The sequence below is a fragment of the Podarcis bocagei genome, assembly GCF_964188305.1.
Source record: "Podarcis bocagei genome assembly, chromosome: 3".
NCBI classification, from domain to species: Eukaryota; Metazoa; Chordata; class Lepidosauria; order Squamata; family Lacertidae; genus Podarcis; species Podarcis bocagei.
Window position 1 is genome coordinate 128,182 of NC_138127.1, and position 19,818 is coordinate 147,999.

Sequence of the window (19,818 nt, forward strand, 5' to 3'; positions counted from 1 at the left end):
GTGGGTTGTAAATGCCATTGACACAAACTGGCCCTTGGCTTGTTTAGTCGGCACTGTACACAAGAAACGGGTAGGGGCGGTAATGTACCTTGAGGGTCTACATTGCAAAGTGACATTAAATTTGTCAAAGAATGAATTATTCATAGCCAATTGCTCTCCCTCATCTCATAAGAACAGAAATGTGGACTTTATTATTCACTTCACACCCCTGGAGGCCTCTTGGTTGAATAGCATTTTCTATCTTGGAAACCAAGTTAACCCTGAAAATATACGCACACAGAGAGAGACATACCATCTCTCTCCCTCCGCCATTGTTTTTCAAAGCTGAATGAGTAATTTGCTAATTATTCTGGCACCTCAGTCTTTGCGTGGCTGTTAAAGAACATTAGAGGGGACGGGGGCATTTTGCAGTTGTCCTGGTAAAGGCCTCTCTGTAGGTGAGAACCTTGAATACATGTCTATGCAAAGAAGTGCATTATGCCAATCTTGTAGCTTAGTATGAGTCTGTGCACTCATATTTAGTGTATTTATCTTACCTTTGAGTCTGTGCAATGTGAGTGTATATTGCAGATGAAACAATCTTACATACAGTAGGAGGGTTAGGTTTTTCTCACCTTACATGCAATTTAAATCTATGCAGTATAAGTGTATATCTTAAGTATGAGTCTGTGCAATAAGTCTAGGCACAGAATGAGTCTAGAAGTTAATTATGTTGATCCTTTATCTTAAATTACTAAGATCCTGTATCTTAGTAAGCCAACCTCCCTTTGTAGGTGACTTGGATCAGCTTAACTCATGGGCTGTGAATATTCTGAAAGTATTTGATTTGCCCTAACTTTTTCGCTAACTTTTCGGAATATAGGCTTCACACCCAACATTCAAAGCGTTCCAGGTGCAGCAATTTTCTTCAGTAGTTACCGACATCTAATCGTTAACTCCCTTCATTAACTAAAACATGAAAGACAGAATCCCATTTCTGTCTTAGAACAAGATTTTTTTTTTTAAGAGCAATTACTAAACTGTGAGTGACAAGGAGCAGAGAGTATGTTCATACAAAGTCATTGCTACAGGAAAGAAAACAGCTGAGTGACAGAGCAGTGACTGACACCCTACTGAGTTGTTATGCAAATAAAGCAGACTCAATTTACTGTTACAGTGTTCGTAATCAACAAAGTGTTATGATGGTAATTAGGTTTCAACTGACTTGCATCCTATTTTCTAGTCATTAATTGGAGGCATGTATGCACACCACTAGTTAATAATAGAACAGTTATAGTTCTATAATCATTTTCTTCTTGTTCATCCATTTGTTTGATTGCTTGTGTGGAAAACATTTAATCCTTCATGTATAATCTGTTGGGGATGATGTTGTATAAGCAAATGTTGTTTATCAAGCTAACGCCACATTAAAATTCTGCATTTTTGGGTATGGCATTTTGGGTTCTGCTTTTTGCAGAAAGGTGGGGTGGGATTTTGAAACATTCCCAATGGTATCTCCAACACTATACTAATGAAATTATATTGTTGTATACTTTTGCATATCCAGAATTGACTGTGGGCAGCCCAGTGAAGAGATTGTTTTTTAATAACTATAATGCAAAGTTTTAGGAAGACACAAAAAGTTAAGAAGCATCTGTTGAGTTCCAGGAGAAGAAGTTGCCCTGGGAAAAAAGACTATGGGTGTTGAAAAGAAAAGAAAGTGGTGGGTGTGGCTGTGGGGAGCAAAGCAGGGCGACAAAGATTATAGGAAGTAGGGCAGGAAGGAGAACATGTGGCGACTCCAGATGGTGTTGAAATCAACTCCTCAGCCAGCATAGCCCATGAGCAGGGATGATGGGAGTTGTAGTCCAACAACATCTGGGGGTCAGCAGGTTCCAATACATGAGGCAGAGGAAGAGGTAGAGGAGTGGACCACTTGGTTGCTGGAAATAAGAAGAATGGAATAGAATACATTATCCATTTACAGTGGTACCTCTGGTTGCGAACGGGATCCATTCCGGAGGCCCATTCGCAACATGAGCAGAATGCAACTGCGTCTCCACGTGCACAGGTCACGATTCGCCACTTCTGCGCATGCACATGATTTTGCACATCTGTGCATGCGTGAGCAGCAAAACCTGGAAGTAACTCTTTCCGGTACTTCCGGGTTGCCACAGGACGTATCCTGAAAGAACATAACATGAAGCGGATGTAACAAGAGGTATGACTGTATGTGTTTTAGGGACTCGTCAGCTACAATACCTCCATAACATCCTCTTATATCTCCAGGTCTTACTCGTTTGAGTAAAGGGGTCATTTGACTTTGCTAGTGTCGGGAATGGTTCAAGACATTTTACTGCCTGAGGCAAAGGACAAGATGGCAGCCCACATTCCACACACAGTGCCCAGCTAGAAGGGCATCAACACTGGCAAGGGGATAGTGTTCTCTATGGCACTAAGGAAATACTGACCCTCAGCATCTGCCACCTGAGCTTATTGATCTAGTTTGCCTAATGGTAGAGCCAGCCCTCATCAGTGTGGTGTAGCGTTTAGTATTTCTGAGGAGACCCAAGCTTAAATATCCACTTGGCCATGAAGCCCTCCAGGTGCCCTTGAGCAGATAGGGGGAGACAAAAGCAGAGGGGGGAGGGGGCAGGCAGGCAGGCAAAAAAGTGTATATAGGAGTGCAAGGTGCACATCATTTCCCCACCCTTTTTTCAGTAATGCCCATTCAGGGTGGGGGGGAGGAGTGGGGAGGAAAGTAATTGACCAACTGCAAAAGAACTGAGGTTCCAAAGCAGCAACAGAAGATTAGCCACAGGGTCGAATAAGGTCAGAAAGGAAAAATTCAATGGCAGTAGGGAAAGTTCTTATTAAGTGTCATGTGGTCCATGGAGAGGAAAACATTAGGGATGAGTGAGATCTCTGTATTGTTTTCAGCATTGTATTGATTTCTGCAAGGGAGCAAATACCAAATTCAAATTTACACAGAAGAAGTGATAAAAGCAGCATTTGCAGGTAAACCAACAAAAAGCTCTGTGCACCTAAGATACCTAACAGATTTATTATGCCATGAGCTTCCATGGAGAACAGGCCACTTCATCACAAAAAAACACCCTCAACCCCATCTTGTGTGACTTAATTTCCCAACTGAGTAAACTGGCAAAAACTAGCTCCTATAAGACAGAATAAACATTGCTGCATTCCATCTCTCTCTTTATGTCTATGATTATTAATATTCTTTGTTCTTCCCCATGCGTTCCAGCATCATATGATGTAATGCTCTTCTCTGGTAATGCATTTTGCAAAAAAATATCGAATGGGGGAGGGGGGGAATCAAATTATAAACCATTAAGTAAAGCCAGGTGTGATTTAGCTCTGTTTCATTTGTTAAAGTGGCAATTATCTTTCCACCCACATATTTAATCAGATAGAAATTGGGAAGGAAGGCCAGGGGAGAAGCATCTCTGAGAACGACAAATTTCAACAGGTCGCCACAAGTAATCACTTAAAGAGAAGGAAGCTGAGGTAACTTGAATCATCTCATTGAAAGAAGGCTGGATTTCTTGGTGGACAGAAGAGCGAGCAGCGAAGGCAAGGAACCATGCTCAAACCCACCAGAATGCCGCCTCACTGCCAACTGAGTCCTGCTTCTCTTACAGGGGGCGGGATGGGACATTCCCCTAATGCTCCTCTGTTATTATATTTGGTGTGCATGTGTGTGTGCCTGTTTTCAGATTTCATGCATTGTGTTGCACTGGTTTTAACTGCAAAGCCACATTGCATTTGTTTGACAAAGTGCGATATAAGTTTTAGCTACAAGACCCCCAAAATCAAAACAGGTTTCTAGCACTCATGATTACTTATGGCGTGAGCTTAAACTATGAAAGCAGCAATCTGTGCCTTGAGAACGTTCCCCAATGCCATTTGTCAGGCTGACTCGTTCACTTCTCTCTTTTTTTATTCTTAAATCTTTTTTTATTCAATTTTACACTCTACAGTGGTACCTCGGGTTACATACGCTTCAGGTTATATACGCTTCAGGTTACAGACTCCGCTAACCCAGAAATAGTGCTTCAGGTTAAGAACTTTGCTTCAGGATAAGAACAGAAATCATGCTCATGCGGTGCGGCAGCAGCAGGAGGCCCCATTAGCTAAAGTGGTGCTTTAGGTTAAGAACAGATTCAGGTTAAGAATGGACTTCTGGAACGAATTAAGTACTTAACCCGAGGTACCACTGTACATTTGAATTCAAACATTAATCACAATCATCAACATTTAGGTTTCCCTGAATCCTTAGACTTCCCTCCATCCTTCAATGGTTTCCATTATCAAACTTTTTCTTTTTCACTTCTAAACAGGTGGCTGATCACAGCAGCTCGCAAGACCCAAGGTCAGTTTATCTGGAGATGCCAGCAACTGCAAAGAAGACCTTCATACAATACATGAGCTCTACCAGGAGCTATGAGCCTTCTTAGAACACAGGCACCGTGGCTGGGAAAGGACCACTGACAGTCAGAGCAGGGAATACTGGTCTAGCTAGAGAAACAGACTATCACAGTTAAATGACAGATTCATGTGTTCAAGTTGGGCTGTCCTTCCCAATGTGGAGAGCTGTTTGAATAGTCATGATTATGGGACCCAGGAAGACTGTGGCTGGGAAGCCAGAAAGGAAGCTTTGGCTCCTTGACTAGGGTTGGTGGGGTATTTGATTCAGTTTGCCTTTAAAGGAGAACTTGACAAATTTTCATTGTCCAAACCTACATTTATTTTAATTTTGCAGCGCAGGCTCGCCAGCAAAGTACTGTGTACAAAGATGCACATACAATGGTAAAGCGTGCATATAAATACATGTTACTGAAAATAACATACAAAGATGTGTTATGTTTGGGGAAATTGTGCTGTGAAAAATGTGTACCTGCGGCAAAACTGCATATTAAGTGTACATAGTAGGACAAATTCGCAAAGAAATGCGGGTGAATTTAAAGAAATGCAAACTTGATGTAGAACTATGAATAACTGAAGGCAGGGTAACAGGGAGAAACCCAAACTGAGATATGTTTCCCTCCCTATCCCTGAGTGAAATCCCTGGGATTGCAAGAAAGGAAGGAAATAGCATAGAATTGTAGAGTTAGAAGGGACCGTGGGGGTCATCTTGTCCTGTAATGCAGGAATCTTTTGCCCCACCTGGAGTTTGAACCCACGGCCCTGAAATTAAGGGTCTCGTGCTCTAACAGCTGATGTTGTAACTGGAGAGCCTTGGATGCTGGGATGGTGGTGGTGATGACTTTGTCCTGCTTTTGTTTTGTTTTAGGTTACAGATGTTCATTACGATAAGGCTTGAGCATCCTTTATCTTGTTGTTGTTTAGTCGTTTAGTCGTGTCCGACTCTTCGTGACCCCATGGACCAGAGCACGCCAGGCACTCCTGTCTTCCACTGCCTCCCGCAGTTTGGTCAAACTCATGCTGGTAGCTTCAAGAACACTGTCCAGCCATCTCGTCCTCTGTCATCCCCTTCTCCTTGTGTCCTCTATCTTTCCCAACATCAGGGTCTTTTCCAGGGAGTCTTCTCTTCTCATGAGGTGGCCAAAGTCTTGGAGCCTCAGCTTCACGATCTGTCCTTCCAGTGAGCACTCAGAGCTGATTTCCTTCAGAATGGATAGGTTTGATCTTCTTGCAGTCCATAGGACTCTCAAGAGTCTCCTCCAGCACCATAATTCAAAAGCATCACATCTTCAGCGATCAGCCTTCTTTATGGTCCAGCTCTCACTTCCATACTTCACTACTGAGAAAACCATAGCTTTAACTATACAGACCTTTGTTGGCAAGGTGATGTCTCTGCTTTTCAAGATGATGTCTTTTTAAGATGCTTTTTAAGATGCCTTTATCTACGTTTTAGAAAATGCCATTGAGACTATAAGAGACAGTAAACTCACAGCAATAAAATAAGGACTTGGGTATTAAGGATGGAGTTTAAGCTTCAGTCCTTCATCATATCCAGATTGGCACCAACTTGTGCTCAAAATAGAGGGTGTGTGTGTGTGTGTGTGTGTGTTTAGAAGGAGATTCCTTGGCATTGTTTAAAGAAGGCAACAAATAAACTCTGCCTAGAAATAATTAGTTATATGTCCTACTGCAGTGCCCCATCTCACTTGAGAGAAGCCTTAATTAGAGCTACTGGTAAAGTTTCTTCTGAGTTTTGCACCCTCCTTACCTCATTAAATCTCACTGAAGTGTGAAAGTGTGAACACTGACAAACCACAACTTGTTATATTTCTCTTTGTGCCTCCGGCACTGAAACAACTGGAAATGGAAAGGTGAAATTGCAAGGTCTCTGGCTATTGCGACCCACTGGCATTTTGACTGTATGTTTTCATGTCTGGACAAGGTGATGATGACTGAAAGCAAAAGCACTCCTGTTGCCTTATGTGTGAAATATGGAATGAGAGAGAGTCAGGAAAGGAGAAAAACAAAGGATAATGTTCCTTCTCATTTACCCAATGCAAAGTCTTCCAGGCAAGGGGCGAGGGAGGAGACTTGGGGGCTGCAGTCTGCTACAGGATGGCTTTAAGAGTTTGCGCTCTGCTCGGTTAATAAGCAATTGGGATAAATTACTGCAGCCTAAGTCCCATCACCACAAACTGCTGCCAGAGGAGGCCAATCAAATGGTCCAGTGTCCCACCATTGTCATTCTGGCCCCAGTTATCATCCATCTCCCTGCCTTCTTATTGACAACTGCAGTCAGCTTCTCTTTTCTTGGTCTCAGTGTCAAACGCAGCTGGGAGGTGGGCTGAAGAACCAGAATTAGTTGGCTCAGACTGTGATTATCTCTGGCTGCCCCTAGTGTTGGTCTCCCTGCCTTCTGCCCTACCAGCTGCAATGAGCACCAATTTTGTGGCAAGGAGAGCATCTGAACTTCTTCTCCACTGTTCTTCCACTTCCATATTGCCCTCTGCCTTTATCACCATGGAGGAAAAGAAATGGATACTCAGCCACTTTTGTAGAAGGAAGAAAATAACGGGGTGGGGGTAGGGGGGGACTTTACGTGAAAAGCATTGTGTGTAGTTTCAACCTCAGCATCTCAGCAAGAGCCAACACAAAACCCCGTGTATTTTTAAGGAAGAGGAAGGAATGTGAAGGTATAGCTAGTTGAGGTTGTCATGGCGTGGGGTGACTTCTGTTGCTGTAATAGCCCTGCTCGGAATTTACTTTATTCATTTATTTACCAAGATTTATATATTGCTTAACAAAGAAGGGGGAAAGCCTCTAAGTGGTTTGCAGGAAATAGTATAAAATATTTATTAAAAACCGTGATAAAGGCAGGCATTAAAAAACAGAAGACATAATAAAATTATCTATATTTTGCCAAATGGTCTTAAAAATGCATAATAAAATTACACGTCTGGATAGGCTTACCTAACTAAATAAATAAGAATGATAATAAAAAGCAGGCATGGGAAACAGTGCAATGCACTGCAATGGATTAGGCCATTCCTGACCAAAAGGATCCTGTCACCATGGAGTTAAGAGGTGACGTTGGTCAAGCAGGAATTACAAATAGCCTGAACTTGGTAAGGCTGGTCCCCATGACAACCCTTAAGAAATTTGCTCTTTTGGAACTCCCTAGGTTAACAAACTAACCCATTTATTTATTTATTTATTTATTCATTCATTCATTCATACATACATACATACATACATACATGCTTTATTATTTATTTTCTTTCTTTCTTTCTTTCTTTCTTTCTTTCTTTCTTTCTTTCTGGATGAAATAGTGGAAGAATGTTGCCTCAGGAGAGTGAGGAAAATTCTCAGGGATGATTCACACCCTGGCCGGCACTTTCTTGATCTCCTGCCCTCAGGCAGAAGATATAGAAGCATGATTAGTAGCACCAACAGGGTAATGAACATCTTCTATCCGTGGGCTGTTAGGCTGCTGAATGAAAAGATAACAACAGGGCAACTGACTTTCGGGTTTGGTGGGTGTGCGTCAGTAAAGGAGGGAAATTAAGACTAAGAGAGCTGCGTGGGGGGGTGCTCGTGTAATCTCACTCTATACAAGTTGTACAAGTGACAATAAAGTATTTCAATTTCAGTTGAGGAAAAAAATGCTTCCTTCTGTCTTGTTGCTGCCAAAGTTGCAGGTACTTTCATCCCCATGAGTTCACTTGCCCTTTTTTTGTCATTTTGAAAAAGCTCTCAAGACTGCCATTTTTCAATCAGTTTCAGGAGCATTTACCTTTTAGGATGGAGGTAGTGACAAACATATATGTGTGTCAGGCTGCAGGGAAGCCATCTGTTATTTTCTGATGAAATAAAAACCCTCCGACGCTTCACATTCCTGCCTTCACTGAGCTCCCAGTACCTTAATTAGGAAGTTCCACACAGAGGTGCCATCGCATCAGGACTTTGAGACTGAAGTCTAGAGTCTCATTCACAGATTGAGGGGGCGGGGGGACAAACAGAGGAATCCAGTTTGAGACTGTCTGGAATCCAACCTGATTCAAAAAGGACCAACTTCAAGCCATAGAGATTCTGTAAGGGAACACATCTGAACTTCTTCAAATGGGAGGGGGGAAGAAGCGTCACTCACTTGTTGCTTATTTAAATATGTACACTGCAGAGGTGCAATGCAATGTACAGTGGTACCTCAGGAGGTTACATACGCTTCAGGTTACATACGCTTCAGGTTACAGACTCCGCTAAACCAGAAATAGTGCTTCAGGTTAAGAACTTTGCTTCAGGATGAGAACAGAAATCGTGCTCCAGGGGTGCGGCAGCAGCAGGAGGCCCCATTAGCTAAAGTGGTGCTTCAGGTTAAGAACGGACCTCCGGAATGAATTAAGTACTTAACCTGAGGTACCACTGTATGTATGTATTTACAGGGAACCAGGCAGAGGGCCTTCTCTGTAGTGGCGCCCGCCCTGTGGAACGCCCTCCCACCAGATGTCAAGGAAATAAACAACTATCTGACATTTAGAAGGCATCTGAAGGCAACCCTGTTCAGGGAAGTTTTTAATGGGTGACATTTTAATGTATTTTTAATCTTTGTTGGAAGCCGCCCAGAGTGGCTGGGGAAACCTGGGCAGGATGGGCAGGATACAAATAATAAATTATTATTATTATTAAACAACCATCAAAATGTGACTAAGCGGGTGTTACAAGCTACCAGGAGCCCCCAGAATACAGCATGCTTCCCTTACTTCAGAGATAGGTATGGATTTTCCTCTTCGGACTCTCCTGGGGGGTTCCCTTTCAAACCAAACAAACTCCTGGCTTCCTGCCCAGTCTCCTTGTGAACCAGCTTTTAAAAAAACAAAGCAACCATATCTTTCTATACTATCCCTCCTGTACTCTTCTTCCGTTGCAGGCTCTATTATATTCCTTCACCTCTCTGTCTTGGAGGCTTCTAACCAAGCCTTCCTTGGGGTTGGAGACACTCCTTCAGGTATACAGAAATATTATTTATTCCCATACAGTGGTACCTTGGTTCCCGAACGGCTTAGTTGGCTCCCAAACACCACAAACCCAGAAGTGAGTGTTCTGGTTCGCAAACGTTTTTTGGAAGCCAAATGTCCAACGCGGCTTCCAATTGAGTGCCACCAATTGGAAGCCAATTGGTTTTCGAACGGTTTCAGGAGTCAAACGGACTTCTAGAACGGATTAAGTTTGAGAACCAAGGTACCACTGTATATATGTCTAAAGTCAAAGGAGTCCAGATATTTCAGCATGGTCATCTCAAGAGGGGTTGGTTCCCCACAGCAATGGAGCCCTGGAATTGAAGGCATCCCTCCCAGCCTGCTCTGCAGCCAGCCAGCCTCCTTCTTCCCAGAACCTCTTGCTACTAGACTCCATTTTCATGTCACCTCGCACCCAGTTATCCTGGCAACCTTCCAAACCCCAGAGTCTGTTCATACCTCAGTGCAGGAGGGAAAGACAGTTCTCTTGCCTTGCCAAAGGCCCTCAGGGGCCCTGTATTGTTTCTTAATTGCTCTAGTTGGGCCAGGTCGTTTTGCATAGGAATTCATCTGCAGCTTGTATTCTCCCTTCATATCCCAAATAATCAAAATCCTACCATTTATTAATTTCTAGGGTTTAGGAAGTCCCCCCCCCCAATCTATGACAATATAAGCAGTTGTGTCAAAACACCCTCCTCGACCCTTTGCAGCCTGCAAGCTGGCCTGTGTCCCTCAGAAAGGGCAGTTTGCTTGACCACATAAACATACCACTAGGAATAGGTGGACTCCCCCTCCATTTAATTAAGACAAATATGGAGGGTGTCTGCTGGTCTTTTAGATTTAATCCACTTTAAAAGAGGAATCATTCCAACATGGTCACTTTGTTGAAAGGAGCCCAGATTCAAACAGGAATTTGAACCAAGATCTCCCACTGTACATTTCATGAGCCCCACCGCCTCACTTGTTCACTTGAAATTAACTTAAACTTTCTGCATGATAGATACTGTACTGTGCCAGCAACTTAAATAACAGTGAAAGGATGTGAAAGCAGAAGAAAAACAAACACTTTTATCAACTTCAGGCAAATGGCTCTGCAGTATGTGAGGAAAAGAGACAAGGTGTTGCCTAACACACTCCATAGGAGGAAGGTTATTTGAAGGACTAGCAAGGGAGAGCTCTTAAGACACCATCCAAAAGGAAGGTCTTTTGGACGTCTCTCCTCCTATTCAGTTCAATGAGGACTAAAGGATGATGATGATGATTATTATTATTATTATTATTATTATTATTATTATTATTATACCCCGCCCATCTGGCTGGGTTGCCCCAGCCATTCTTGGCAGCTTCCAACACATATAAAATCACAAAATCAAATCAATATATTATATTTATTTATAGACCACCCTTTTCCCTAACAGAACTCAAGGCTGCTTACAGAACTGCTAAAAACATAGAAGAAAAACAATAGTTAAAAAGAATTAAACATTGATAGACTCAAAACTATCTATCTATCTAATCTATTGAAACCATACAAATAATTACAATAAAAACAGTGCAGAACCAGCCCTAATTTTTTCACTTATTTAATAGCAAATTAAACCCCGTGGGTTGTGTTAAACATAGCACTAAGTCGGGGGTCCCATTAGCATGAGGATTACAACGCTGTGTATTTTAGGAGAATTTCACACTTAAAATGATACAGAATTTTCATGAGGACTTGTGTGGGTGTTTCGAAGACAATTGCAAGCTGATGTGGAAATGTGGAAAAATGAGAAACCGAAAGTGAATTTGACAGATTCGCCCATCCCTACTTAAGGTAGAGACTTGGGATACATGACTTTGATGTTCCTACAACATCTGTGGTTTTATGGTCAAATAATAGTAAGGACCCGGAAGTGTCTCCGGACAGCGCTGGCCCCCGGCCAATAGATGTGAGATGGGCGCACAAACCCCAGAGTCTGTCAAGACTGGCCCGTTCGGGCAGGGGTACCTTTACCTTTACCTTTAATAGTAAGGAACGTTCTGTGTGATTTACCAGCACAAGTTGTGTCAAACCCTGCTCCAAGGAGCAGGTTTGACTTACTTATTAGCAAAGCAAATATTTGCTCAGGAGGGGGAGGAAATTGCCTGAGAGCTGTGCCTTAGGCTCTGTTTCATCTACAGTATGTTGCTAGTTTAGCTAATTAGAGTGGCAGATTCTCCTCCCCGCTGCCCACTCCATGGTCCTCTTCAGCTAATAAAACTGTCAATTTTCTTTTGCTTCAATGAAAGGTCACCCCCCGACAAACAGCCACTCTGCCATCTAACAGCCAGCTCCTTTATTAATATTTAAAATGTACACAGTGATATTTCCAAAAGGTCAACATTTTAAAAGACATAAAATGTCAGCCCAGATTCCCTCCTCCTCCTCATGGTCTTTCCCACCTGAGCCACTGTATTAATGCTCCCTTTTAGATACAGCACTTAGTTTCAAATTGTGTTTAAATCTGTGAAACATTAAGAGGACACAGCAGGTTGCCCCCTCGGTAAATGAGGAAGCTTGCACTGAACATTCAACCGTGGATCCTTTACCCCAAAGGGAGCCCGCAACCCACCCCGCTGCTTGCTTGCTTGCCAGACAGCTACCCTGTTTGAGCAGGAGTGAGGGATGGCACAAAGTTCACTCCTCCCAACAGAATACTCCTTGAATCGTTAACCCAAACCATAACATCAGCTGCTGGAAGCAAGGGGGTTATCCTCTTCCAACCGTGCCTGGCTTTATCCCCAGCTATTAAAGATTTGAGTTCTTTGCCCTTTGTTGTATCTGATCATCTAGGCAGCTGCTGGTGGCTCACACTGGGATACTGACTCTGTAATGCTGCCTTCCTCGCTAACATCAGTTACCTGCTTCAGGCACACCTTCTCCCCAGGTAGACGCGGGTGGCGCTGTGGTGTAAACCATTGAGCCTCTTGGGCTTGCCGATTGGAAGGTCAGCGGTTCAAATCTGAGTGGCGGAGTGAGCTCCCGTTGCTCTGTCCCAGCTCCTGCCAACCTAGCAGCTCTAAAGCACACTGGTGCAAGTAGATAAATAGGCACCGCTGTGACGGGAAGGTAAACAGCGTTTCCATGGTTTCCGTCATGGTGTCCCATTGCGCCAGAAGTGGTTTAGTCATGGGGCCACATGACCCAGAAAGCTGTCTGTTGGCAAACGCCGGCTCCCTCAGCCTGAAAGCGAGATGAGCGCTGCAACCCCATAGTCCACCTTTGTCTGGACTTAACCTTTACCTTTTTTTCTCAAGTAGTCGCGGGTGGCGCTGTGGGTAAAACCTCAGTGCCTAGGACTTGCTGATTGTAAGGTCGGCGGTTCGAATCCCCGCGATGGGGTAAGCTCCCATCGTTCGGTCCCAGCTCCTGCCCACCTAGCAGTTCGAAAGCACCCCTAAGTGCAAGTAGATAAATAGGTACCGCTTTATAGCGGGAAGGTAAACGGCGTTTCCGTGTGTGGCACTGGTGCTGGCTCGCCAGTTGCAGCTTCTTGAGCGAGATGAGCGCGCAACCCTAGAGTCGGTCACGACTGGCCCGTACGGGCAGGGGTACCTTTACCTTAGTCCCTTGTTAAAGCTGGAGCCTGCCTTCTGTATCTTAGAATGCATTCCTGCCTTCCTGTACTTTTTATTGATGTTCTTAGTAGTAGAACTACTTAGTAGTAGAATAGGCACCAATTAGTTTATTGTATATGTTTGTTATATTAGCATTATCCCCCATCTGTTGTACACTGATAAATATCTTTATAAAATACACAGCACAGAAATGGTCACAGATAGTCTGCCAGATGGACAGACAGAAAAGGGAGTTGCAAGAGCCAAATGAGATGTGAACCAGCTGAAGGATATGCCATCGTATGGGGGGGGGGCGGAAATGGGGATACAGAAATCTGATTTCTACCTAGCAGAAGTGTTGGTTGGGGGAGGCAAGCAACACAGAGACACAAACACAGACAGAAAGACACACTCAGCTTCACTCTTTTGAGGGTTGGGAAGGAATTTAATACAGTGGTACCTCAGGTTACATACGCTTCAGGTTACAGACTCCGCTAACCCAGAAATAGTGCTTCAGGTTAAGAACTTTGCTTCAGATTGAGAACAGAAATCGTGCTCTGGTGGCACGGCGGCAGCAGGAGGCCCCATTAGCTAAAGTGGTGCTTCAGGTTAAGAACAGTTTCAGGTTAAGTATGGACCTCCGGAACGAATTAAGTACTTAACCTGAGGTACCACTGTACAGCTGAACTGATTGGCTGTAGAACTTGTGCATTTCTAGCCTTTCCTCAGTCCAAGATGCACCGTGCTGGTTCGGTTGTAGTTGTTCTAGACTTGAATGCAAGACACTTGTGCCTTGCAGCATGGGTGGTGCTCCCGTTGCTTAACACCTCAATGCAGAAACTTAAAAGTTAGCAGAAACGGAAGTGGAGCATAGACTGAACGCCACTTTCTTTTAAAGTATGGTTTCCCGGGGACAGTCCCCAGGTTTACAAATCTGTCCCCATACAAAATCCGTCCCCGGATTTCATTTAATGTCCCCGGATTTATATTTTAAGTGTTGTAGATTTATTAGTAGGGAATCAATGTTGCACGATTGGTTCAACGGCACAAGACACATCTTATGGGCGCCATGGCAGCGAGCAGCTCCTGAAGCCCGCCAGAGCCAACTGTGCTACCAAGCTGACTACAGGCTGCTGAGGCTGCCGTCGCCACTGCCAAAGGGGAACCGGGGACGCCTGCCATGTCAATGGTGAACTGCTGACACACACACACACACACACACACACACACACACACCGCGACCCAAATCAAGGCGGGCGTGAGAGTGCTACTGCCCAGTGGTACTCCGGGCCTGGAAAACCCCAGAGCCGATGCAGGCCTGACCCAAAACTACTTCCCAGAGGAAGGCCACGTGACAGAGGAGACCACAGAAGAGAAGGTATTACTTTTTAAAAAAATATCTCTTTTCAAAAAAGAAAGTGTTCCCGGATTCTTTGAAAAAAATCTGGTAATGAATTGAGTATGAATTGTATTGCATAGCTCTGGGCTTCTTTAAGAGGGGACTGATCTTTGATGGCAAATGTGCCCCAGAGGTCAAGCTGAAAGTGTCAGAAAGTGCTGCTCTGGTCCCAGTCTGGCACAGTACCTCCATGCCTTGATCCCAGCAGCACAGGGAGATTAGTATGCCTGAGTCTACCCTAACTGAGTGCGTGGGTCCTCCTGATCATCGTCAGGTGTGGCACAGCCAATCTCTCACTGCCAGTGCCATGCTGGGCACACGGAGCTCAACTCTTTATAGCAGTCAACCTGTTGCTGCTGGACTCCAACTCCCACCAACCCCAGTTAGCACAGCTAATGATCAGGGATGATCCAGCAACATCTAGATGGCCACAGGTTCCCAATCCCTGCTTTGTAGAGATCGAAAAGGAATTTCATATGGTGTCATTGATTGGCTATCAGCCACACAAAACGTAAATGAATAGATGGCCAACAACAACGTCTTGGTTCCGGAGATAAGTTATCTTAGGAAGTGCATGGGAAGAATATTTCCTGTTCCCTCCTTCCCCCTGAGGCCACCTGCTATCTCTGTCCAGGAGGCCAGGGCTCATCTTCAACCAGGTGGGGTGGGGTGGGGGCACATATGGCCCACCAAAAGCAGACCAACCTAATACTATAAAAAGAGTGTAAAGGTAAAGGGCCCCCTGACCACTAGGTCCAGTCATGGCCAACTCTGGGGTTGCCGCGCTCATCTCACTTTATTGGCCGAGGGAGCCGGCATACAGCTTCCGGGTCATGTGACCAGCATGACTAAGCCGCTTCTAGCGAACCAGAGCAGTGCATGGAAATGCCGTTTACCTTCCCGCAGGAGTGGTACCTATTTATCTACTTGCACTTCGTGCTTTCAAACTGCTAGGTTGGCAGGAGCAGGGACCGAGCAACGGGAGCTCACCCCGTCACGGGGATTTGAACCACCAACCTTCTGATTGGCAAGTCCTAGGCTCTGTGGTTTAACCCACAGTGCCACCCGCATCCCTCAAAAAGAGCAAACTGTTGGGTAAAAGGTAGATCACCAACTTTGCATGCAGAAGATCCCAAGTTCAATCCTTGATTTCTCCAGTTCAGGGCAGGAAAAGACTCATTCAAGTCTGAAACTCCAGAAAGCCAATGTGGACAATATTGAGCTGGACGGACCAATCGTTTGAGTATAAGGCAACTTCCTATATCCTTGTCCTTTCTTTAAGAGAAAAAAAAAGAGTGACCCAGTTCTAATGAATGACAAGTAATTGAACCCTACAGCAGTGGCAATAGCCATTAGAGCTACCTTCAACCAGCTTTCTGAGGGATAACATCCCACAGGTCTGTAATGAATTATTGTAAAGGGCTTCTCTGACAGCTGTAGCCTGAATAAACAGAAAGCAAGATGAAATATGCTGCCTCTCTGCTAGATTTATTGCACATCATTCCTGGTCCTGCCCTAGTTCCCTTTCTTCCCATGGAAACTGAACTGAGAACTGGGACAGTGAAAGAGTTAAGCAAATCTGTCTTTCCAAGAGATCTAAGAACATCTTGCCCTCGGGCAGGTGTGTCCTCCTTTCAACCTTCTATAGCACTACATAACAATATTTACCAGGACCCCTGAAAAGCAAATTCACCTTGTGGCATTAGCAAAATTAACACGAGGAAATACAATGACCACCTGGTGTCAAAAAAAGGGAAAGATCTTCGCTACCTTTTCACTTCTTCATTAAGGGTTCTATTTTATTTTGCTTCACTGAAGACAAACAGAAATGTGCTGTTGCTGTAGATGTTTCTTTTAACAAGACAAGCCGAGTCGGTCTCAGTGATGGGATGCAGTGTGGGAATAGAGCACTTATTATAAAAGTTGTGTCAAGTATTTGTTTTAAGCCATTCATCTCAATTGCTGCATCTTTCCTCCAAGTTCTGCACTGACTATATTAAAGACATGTAGCTACTCCATTGATATCAGTTCCCGCCTGTTAGTTCTCACCTCTGTAGAAAATACACAGGAGCACCTGCTCACATTTCTGCAATGCAGCCTGCAAGCTGCAAGGAAACACACAATCCGAGAGATCCCATAGCTGCCATCTTCTAACCTTTTGCGCGTTGAAATCTTGAGCATCTCTCTTAAAACAAACAAACATTGTGGCAACAGCAGGTTTTCTTCTTCTCCCGGTTTGGGAAGGAGGAATATTCTATTGTTCCTTTCCATACGTTGAGTAAATCCCTCTATGAAACAGCACAATAGCTATAACTGAAGTTCAGAAACAGTCGTCTTTGTTTCTTTTTCATAATGGCTTAGGGGCAAAAGACTGGTTGGTTCCTAGACAAGCTATGGAGCGGAAGATATAGACAGTAATTCATACTTCTTCTCGATACACTTCCATGTCTCCTCCAAAATCTGGAGATGCTAGGATCGGTCCAGGTATAACCTTCACGCATTGCTTCCCTGACTATTTCCTTCCTCTCCCGCGTAGGCTTTAAGTAAGTTAAGGCAACACCTCACAACATTGTTTCTGGTGTGTCCTCCACTGTTCAACAAGAGAATGAGCAGCCTGATATAACCTAGAGAAGGATAGAGAGGACACATTTGTTCAAGGGCAAACTCATGTTCAAGGGGAAACCCAGCCAGATGGGTGGGGTATAAATACTAAATTGTTGTTGTTGTTGTTGTTAAACCTATTGTGAAGACAGAAGCGTCAAGCTCCTTTAGCTATCCCAATTACCTCAGGAGACTCTAGTAATGCACCATACTTTGCTAGCTATTGGTGTTAGTATTGTTGTTTAAGAAACACAACAAGCAGAGAACACACAGGTGGGAAGATGAAGTCAAATTCAAGTGCTTTGTCAAGTGCTTGGTTTTCTTAAGAGAGGGGTGGCAATTCCATTTATTAAATGCTTAATTTGATGTTTGGGGAGGGCAAAGGATTCTTGACAATTTAATGACTTGTAAGTGTTCCCATAGTCTCCTAATTAGTTCCCATTTAGTTGATGTGCTGTTCTGCTTCCAGGTTTTAGCATACAAAATTCTTGCAAGAGTAATTATGTACAGTACATGTGTTGGGAATTGTCTGATGGCTGTAACACTTTCTATGTAGTTCAAAAGAGATAGTAATGGCTTGGTGGCCATGTTTACTTGGAAGACTTCTTCAATATTGGTTGTTTATTTATTTAGATGTACAGTCATACCTTGGTTTTCAAATAGCTTAGGTCTGGAACGTTTTGGCTCCCGAATGCCACAACCCGGAAGTGAGTGTTCCAGTTTGCAAACTATTTTTGGAAGCCGAACGTCCGATGGAGCTTCTGCAGCTTCCAATTGGCTTCAGGAGCTTCCTGCAGCCAATCAGAAGCAGCACTTTGTTTTTCGAACGTTTTGGAAGTCAAACGGACTTCCGGAACAGATTCTGTTCAACTTCCAAGGTACAACTGTATAGCTTACCTTTCACCCTAAGGGCTTGAGGGTTGTTGGTTGCATATCATTTCAAAATTAAAACTGTTAAAGCATTACTACAATACATCAGGATGGGACAGTCAATGTCTGCAGCATCATCTCCAAAGGTCTGAACACAGGTGTCTTCACTTGTTGATGTGTAATGTACAGCCATTAGCCATTATTTCTTTGCTTTGCTCGATCAAATATGGAGGGAGAGACCTGTGTTTATTTTCTTGGAGGATGGATGGCGGCTAATGGATTGAAGTTGAATCCTGACAAGACAGAAGTACTGTTTTTGTGGGACAAGGGGCGGGCTGGTGTGGAGGACTCCCTGGTCCTGAATAGGGTAACTGTGCCGCTGAAGGACAGGTCAATTCTGTATCCAGGGCAGCTGTCTACCAACTCCACCTGGTACGCAGGCTGAGACCCTACCAGCCCGCGGACTGTCTCGCCAGAGTGGTGCATGCTTTTGTTATCTCCCGCTTGGACTACTGCAATGCGCTCTACGTGGGGCTACCTTTGAAGGTGACTCGGAAATTACAACTAATCCAGAATGCGGCAGCTAGACTGGTGACTGGGGGCGGCCGCCGAGACCACATCACACCGGTCTTGAAAGACCTACATTGGCTCCCAGTACGTTTCCGAGCACAATTCAAAGTGCTGGTGTTGACCTTTAAAGCCCTAAACGGCCTCGGCCCAGTATACCTGAAGGAGCGTCTCCACCCCCATCGTTCTGCCCGGACACTGAGGTCCAGCGCCGAGGGCCTTCTGGCGGTTCCCTCATTGCGAGAAGCAAAGCTACAAGGAACCAGGCAGAGGGCCTTCTCGGTAGTGGCACCTGCCCTGTGGAACGCCCTGCCATCAGATGTCAAAGCACTAAATAACTACCTGACATTCAGAAGACATCTTAAGGCAGCCCTGTTCAGGGAAGTTTTTAATCTGTGATATTTTAGTGTATTTTTGGTTTCTATGGAAGCCACCCAGAGTGGCTGGGGAAACCCAGCCAGATGGGCGGGCTACGAATAATAAATTATTATTATTATTATTATTATTATTATTATTATTATTATTATTATTATTATTATTATTTCTTGACAAAGCCAACATTTACTGCGCCCCCCGCCTTTCTGATCAGCTTGTTCTTCTATAGAAACCAATGTCATTAAATTGCCATTTTAAGAGAGTTTTGCTTTTAAGTTATTGAAACGGTAAAGTTTCAACCTTTCCTAAACAACTCTCTCACCTCTTTCCATACTCCCTTCTGCATATCACCATTTCACTTTATATTTATTACTCTGAGTAACAAAGCAGAAATCTTACGTTCTTATAGCAAAAGCTTTCGGCCTCTGCCTTCATCAACTGCCTTGATAAAAATGATGCCGTCTCCAAGGTGGCAGTTCTAGAGCTTTGGAGATGAAACGCTTCCTCAAAACTCTATAACTTCCACCTTGGAGACAGCGTCATTTTTATCAGAGCAAGTGGTTAAGGCAGTATTAGGCGGAAGCCAAAACTGCAAGGCTGTAACAGTTCTGTTTTGTTAGTCACTGTAACATATATATATGTTTTAGTGGTTAACTGCATCCTACCAGAATCCAGAACAAACTTGTCTTTAGTTAATCCCTTTCAAGCTTAGGAGGATAGTGACTGGAGACAAGTACTGGAGACAAGTACCAGCTAATATCTTTCTGGTGTCAGGCAAGCACCTTTTTACTTTCTCAGGCCTTTTCAAATCTTGGTTAATCTAGTTTGATGTTGCTGTTGTGACATTGATTTGTTTCAGCATATTTGTGTCACAGTGGGTGGTGCTGTGGGTTAAATCACAGATCCTAGGACTTGCCGATCAGGTCGGCGGTTCGAATCCCAGCGATGGGGTGAGCTCCCGTTGCTCGGTCCCTGCTCCTGCCAACCTAG

General features: G+C 44.1%; 1 long non-coding RNA gene across 1 annotated transcript; it reads right to left on the bottom strand.

Annotated features, from left to right (window-relative positions):
- Window positions 1–16,186: 16,186 nt before the first annotated feature.
- Window positions 16,187–19,306, bottom strand: LOC308582627. The gene is made up of 2 exons (XR_014005778.1): window positions 19,228–19,306; window positions 16,187–17,039 (listed from the first exon to the last, which is right to left on the bottom strand). It is a non-coding gene; the product is annotated as an uncharacterized lncRNA (long non-coding RNA).
- Window positions 19,307–19,818: the final 512 nt, after the last annotated feature.